The sequence below is a fragment of the Mastomys coucha genome, unplaced genomic scaffold (genome assembly GCF_008632895.1).
Source record: "Mastomys coucha isolate ucsf_1 unplaced genomic scaffold, UCSF_Mcou_1 pScaffold20, whole genome shotgun sequence".
NCBI classification, from domain to species: domain Eukaryota; kingdom Metazoa; phylum Chordata; class Mammalia; order Rodentia; family Muridae; genus Mastomys; species Mastomys coucha.
The window spans coordinates 52,785,699-52,792,388 of NW_022196903.1; positions in this window are offsets into that span (position 1 = coordinate 52,785,699).

Genomic DNA, 6,690 nt, shown 5'->3' on the forward strand with positions numbered 1-6,690 from the left:
TGTTCTTCCTGTATTCCAAACTTCTGGGCTAATAACCACTTATCAGAGAGTGCATACCGTGTTTGGGAGTCCTGTGGAGTTCTTATCCTCTCAGTGCATTCTATCCTTACCCCAAATCTTCCATAACTATCCTTTGTCAGTTCTATGTTTAGCTGTAGTTTCAGCATCTATTTTTGTCATGAGCTAGGAGGAGCCTCTCAGAGGACAGTTATACTAGACTCTATCTGCAGGGATGGGAGAGTGTCATTAATAGTTTCAGGAATTCAACTGTATTTTCAATATTTTAAACTGCAGATTCAATTTCAGTATCCACCACATAAATTTAAAAAACAAAACCAATTTTTATGGTTCCAATGAATATAGAGTTGTCTTCCAGTCTTCAATATTTTTCTTGTTAATATATTAAAGCTACCAGAATACTCAAGGTATTTTTAACTAGATTATATCACAAGAATTTTTCATATTTATCAATGGTCCTCATATTGGTGCTAGAAGGGAATCAGATTTCACTCAAACATACTTTATCTATTGGTTAGAATTTTCTGTTTCCCTGTTTATATTACTGTACTTTTATATGGAAATAAGAGTTTTTCTTCCTATGCTCACCTTTTCTGTCATATTGCATTTTTGTGTGAAATTTTTATATATTTATTAATTTTATTATTTACATACAAAATGCTACTCTCTCCCTGTCCTCCCCTCACAGAGTCACTCCATTCATCCCCTTTCCCCTTAGACTGTAGGAAAGTGGACTCCGCTGCGTTTCCTCCAACTCTGTTGCATCAAGTTTCTGCATGAATAGGCTCAGGCTGGACAGGGCAGCGCTCTGCTACATATGTGTCAGGAGCCTCCCTCCAGCCCATATATATTCTTTGGTTGACTCAGCCTCTGAGAATCCCCGGGGGTCCAGGTTAGTTGACACTGTTGGTCTTCCTATGGTGTCCTCATCCTCTTCAGGGCATTCACTCTTATTCCCCAACACTTCCATAAGGGTCCCTGGTGTCCATCCAAAATTTGATTGTGGATATCTGCATCTGTTTCCATTCATTTCTTGTTAAACCCTCTCTGAGGTCAGTTATGCTAAGGCTCCTGTCTGTAAGAGTAATGGAGTATCATTAAAGTGTCAGGGATTGGTGACTGCACATGGGATAGGTTTCAAGTTTGGCTGGTTATTTGTTGGCCAAATAACCTGGTATCAGGTAGTTGCCTATTCAAGTTACATGTTACTACTTGTTAAGCATTTCGGCCAACTTTAGCTGCCTTGACTCTTGTGAGACTTCTCTATTCCAGGTCTCAGGGACAGACTATAGAATCAGATTCTTCTTAAATTGTTCTCTACAATAAAAGAACTTCTGGAGGTACCAACTTCAATGATTTCAGGCAATACTACAGATCAGTAGTAATGAAAAATGAATGGTATTGGTATAAAAACAGACAGGTTAGTCAAAGGATTCAAACTGAAGACTATGAAATAAGCTCACACACTTATGAACACTTAATTTTTGACAATGAAGCCAAAACCATACAATGGAAAAAAAGAAAACATCTTCAGTAAATGGCGCTGGTCTAACTGGGTGTCTACAGGTAGATGAATGACAATAGGGCCATATTTATCACCTTGCACAAAAATGAAGTCTATGTTCATAAAAGACCTCAACCTAAAACTGGATACACTATATCTCATAGAAGAGAAGTTGGAAAATAGCCTTGAACTCATTGGTCCAGAAGACAACTTCCTGAACAGAACCCAAGTAGCTCAGGCACTATTATCAACAACTAATAAATGGGACCTCATGAAACTGCAAAGAACATCAATAGGACAAACTGGTAGCCTACAAGTTGGGAAAAGAGCTTCATCAACCCTTCCTATAAGAAAGGGCTCATATCATAATTAATAAAGAACTCAAGTTAGACAGCAACAAACTGAATAACCCAATTAAAGTGGCATATAGAATCCTGTTTAGGATTCTAAACAGGAGAATCTCAAATGGCCCAGAACTTCTTCAAGAACTTTTCAGTGTCCTCAGTCATCAGGGAAACGAAAATCAAAATGACCCTGAGATTCAACCACCACGGCTAAGTTCAAAAACTTAAGTGACAGTATATGCTGGTGAGTACGTAGAAAAAAAGGAACACTATTCCATTGCTGGTGGGATTGTAAACTGGAACAACCACTCTGGAAATCAATGTAGTTGTTTCTCAGAAAATTGGGAATAGTTTTACCAGCAATACCACTCCTTGCCGTATACCCAAAAGATGTCCCACCACACCACAGACACGTATGTACTCCACTATGATCATAGCAGCCTTATTTGTAATAGCCAGAAGCTGAAAACAGCCCAGAAGATCCCAAAACAAAGAATGGATAAAAATAATGTGATTCATTTTTACAATGGAATACTATTTAGCTATTCAAAATGAGGACATCGCCAGGCAGTGGTGGTGCATGCCTTTAATCCCAGCTCTTGGGAAGCAGAGTCAGGTGGATTTCTGAGTTTGATGCCATCCTGGCCTACAGTGTGAGTTACAGGACAGCTAGGGTTAAACAGAGGACTCCCCCCACACCCAAAAGAGGACATCATGAATTTTGCAGGCAAATGGACGGAACTATAAAAAATCATTCTGAGTGAGGTAACCCAGACCCAATAGGCCAGGAATACTATGTACTCACTGGAAAGTGGTGATTAGCCAAAGTACTTATTATCCAGGATACAAACCACAAGAAGGAAGGCCCAAGAAAGGATGATTCAATCCCACTTGGAAAAAAATAATCATGGGAGTCAGAGGGAGGGAGGGACCTGGGTGAGAGAGGGGAAAGGGAGTGGAAAAGCAGAGCAGGATCAAGCATAGGGGCAATAGAGGAGAAGCCCAGAAAGCCAGGTAAATGGGTGGAAATATGCACCAGCATGGGTGGCAGGTAGGGGGGCCCTTTGGATAGTACCAGAGACCTGGGGTGTGACCGACTCCCAGGACTCAATGGGGCAAACTTAACCAAAATGCCAAACAGTGGCAAGATGGAAACTGAAGAGCCCACCTCCAGTAAATTGAAAGGGCCTCCATGGAAGGGATGGAGTCATCAACTCACTCTTAAAATTTCTGACCCTGAATTCTTCCCCTCTAATAGAACTGTAGGGACAATGTGAAGAACAGACTGAAGGAAAAGCTATCCAGTGACTGACCCAACTTTTTATCTATGTCATGGGGTGAAGGAAAGATGGGGGAAAACAAGGCCTGACACTATTACGGATGCAATGATGTGCTTACACACATGAGCCTAGTATGGATGTCCTCTGGGAGGCACTACCAGCAGCTGACAGAGAGATGCAAATACTTTCACCCAACCACTGGACTGAAGGTGGGGGTGCCTATGGATGAATTAAGGGAATGATTGAAGAAGCTGAAGAGGATGGCAATCCCATAGGAAGGCCAGCAACCACAACTCACCTGGACCCCTGGGAATTCCAAGGGACTAAGCCAACAACCAGAGAGCAAACATGGATGATCCAAGTTCTGGAACACATGTAGCAAAGGATTGCCTTTTCTGGTCTCAGTGGGATAAGATGCACCAAATTCTGTAGAAACTTGAGGCCCCAGATAAGAGGGATGAGCAGGGAGCAGGGTAAGAGGGAGAGCATGCTCTTAGAGACAAAGGCCAAAGGGTATGAGATGAGGAACTGTGGAGTGGGTACCAAGAGAGTGCAACGTCTGGAATGTAAATAGGTAACGTAGTTAACTAAAAGTACTAATTAACTAAAAGAAATGTTTCATTTGTTAAGAGCCCTTGTTCTCTTGTGCATAGGACACAAGTTCCTAGGGTACATTTTGGCAGCTTGAAAAAGAGTTTTCCTGATAGCCCCTTTCTGACTATTCTCAAGAAGAACTCCTAAGCTTTTACTTGTGTAACTATCTGCTTGGAAATATGGAATCTCAGGTCTTCCAGACCTTGTGGACACTGGTTCTGATTTGACAATGATTCCAAGAAACATCAAAAGTATTGGGGCTTTCCAATTGAAGTAAGGGCTGGTGGGTAGAATTATGAAATTGTTAATAATGGTGAAACAAGCCATTAATTTATTAAGTCCCTGGCCACAGAGTATCAACGCCACAAAAACTAAATGATAAAAAACTCTAGTTTTTGTTTGAAAGCATTACAGAATTTTTAGTTTGTATAAAATAATTCACACCAAATGCCTTCACTGGTCCAATATGTCATGCCCAAGGATCTGATCAGATCAACTGGAAAACAGTAGATACATTCCCAACTATTCTTAAAATTCATTTTAAAACATGTATATATTTTATATAACTCAGTTCTTCAATTAAGTGATGAATACTGGTATTCATGTAAGGAGCCCTGCTATACACTATGCTACCAATCTATTCTTACACTGAGTAGTCCAATAATTTCAGACACATACACACACACACACACACACACACACACATATATATATATATATATATATATATATATATATATATATATACACACACACACACACCTGTGTATACACATACACATGCACACATGCATGAATGCATGTACACAGACACACACATTTCCAGTGAATATTTTCATATCTTTCTCAAACTCAAATTGTGATGAAGCTTTGGTCATGACTGCTTTCCCACTGTCTCTGCAGTGATGCTTCTCCTGCTGCTGGTTCATCTCAGAGGAACTGGTTTGTAACTGTGAAGCTGTATTAGTATAGTCAACATCTGTGTGCTTGCAGTTACACTTGGGCTAAACTCAGTTTCCAAAAAAACAATTCACACATTTAATTTATTTAAGAGGGTCAGATAATAGCTATGAATCAGTAATTATTAACTTATGAACATTATTTATTCCTGCTGTCATTATCTATTTCATAAAGATTCCATGGAACTAGATTGAATAGCTAAGGTCTTCATTTCATGAGACTCCTAAAGACTTATTCTTGTTGCTGACAGTGTATCTTGTCAGCTGAAATTCACATACTTAATTTATGTTTTTTGTGAGTAGTCATATTGGTTTTGGTCATTACACAGTAAATATGGTAAAAACAAAATGAAAATGATGCTTTTCATGTAATTATGATTTTTATTTAACTAAATCTCCACAAAGTAGAAGGAATAGAACACCATAAATTCTTAAAACAAGACAGTTCTAAAATCAAATACTGTGATAATGAAGATGAAATGTGATTTTTCTTGGAAGAATGTAGAGCTATCGTGAAAGCAGGTCTTGGACCCTTTTGTTGCAGGTCTCTTCAGACAGCTTAGTATTTTGATCTGGGTCAACTTAATAGTGATGGCTTTTCCAGTCTTATGGCATTTTTGGATATAATTTGGGTTTTAGGAACTTACAAGTAAATATAATTTAAATTACTATCAAAGCTCCTAGCACTACAATTATTTTTCAAATAAAGCACATTGCTTTTCTTACTCCACGCATATGTGAAGAACTCTGTTTTTAGCTTAGGTAGTTATGGTCTTTTCTGGTCTATTCTTAGCTTCAACCCTAGAGAAAGATGCCATTTGAAGATAAAAATGTGCCATTTTCCTTATTTGCTAAATATTTATGAAGAAATGGATATAAGGTAGGTTGAAGTACATATCTTTGAAATAAGAGAAAAAAGGTTTTAGATTACTATATTTTACCTTAAATTATCATCTTTTATATTAATGAAATTGCATGTCATATTAATGAATTGTACATGAACAATTAATAAAAAGATTATACATGCGTGGTTTGTATATTTGAAAATTGTTGCAGCCAGCCGGGAGACACAGGACCCACGAGTCTCAGGGGAGTCGCAGGATGGCAGGGACAGGATCCTCTTAGCTTCTGAGTGACAGAGATGGATCAGCGACCTTCTCTGCCCCTTCCCTGCAAGTGGAGGGCCTGCCAGGTGAGATCCACCATTTTCTCTCTGGTGAGTTTCCAAGGCGGGACCAGCAGGGAGGCACAGGCCTCAGGAGTTACAGGGGAGTTGCAGGGCAGCAAGGACAGGACAAGCTCTAGTCAGAGACACCAAGAACATCTAATACCAGAAATCAAGAGATGGCGAAAGGCAAATGCAAGAATCCTACCAACAGAAACCAAGACTACTTGGCTTCATCAGAACCTAGTACTCCCACCACAGCAAGTCCTGAATATCCCAAAACACCGGAAAAGCAAGAATTAGACCTAAAATCATATCTCACAATGCTGTTAGAGGAACTTCAGAAGGACATGGATAACTCCCTTAAAGAAATACAGGAGAACACAGGTAAAGAGGTACAAGCCCTTAAAGAGGAAACAAAAAAATCCCATAAAGAATTACAGGAGACCACAATTAAACAAGTAGAGTCACTTAAAGAGCAAACTCAAAAATCCCTTAAGGAATTACAGGAAAACACAATCAAACAGGTGAAGGAAATGAGCAAAACCATCCAGAATCTAAAAATGGAAGTAGAAACAATAAAGAAATCAGAAAGAGAGACAACCCTGGAGATACAAAACTTAGGAAAGAAATCTGGAGCCATAGATGCAAGCATTACCAACAGAATGCAAGAGATAGAAGAGAGAATCTCAGGGGCAGAAGATAACATAGAAAACATTGACACAACAGTCAAAGAAAATGCAAAAAGAAAAAAAGACCCTAATCCAAAACATCCAGGAAATCCAGGACGCAATGAGAAGACCAAACCTAAGGATAATAGGTATAG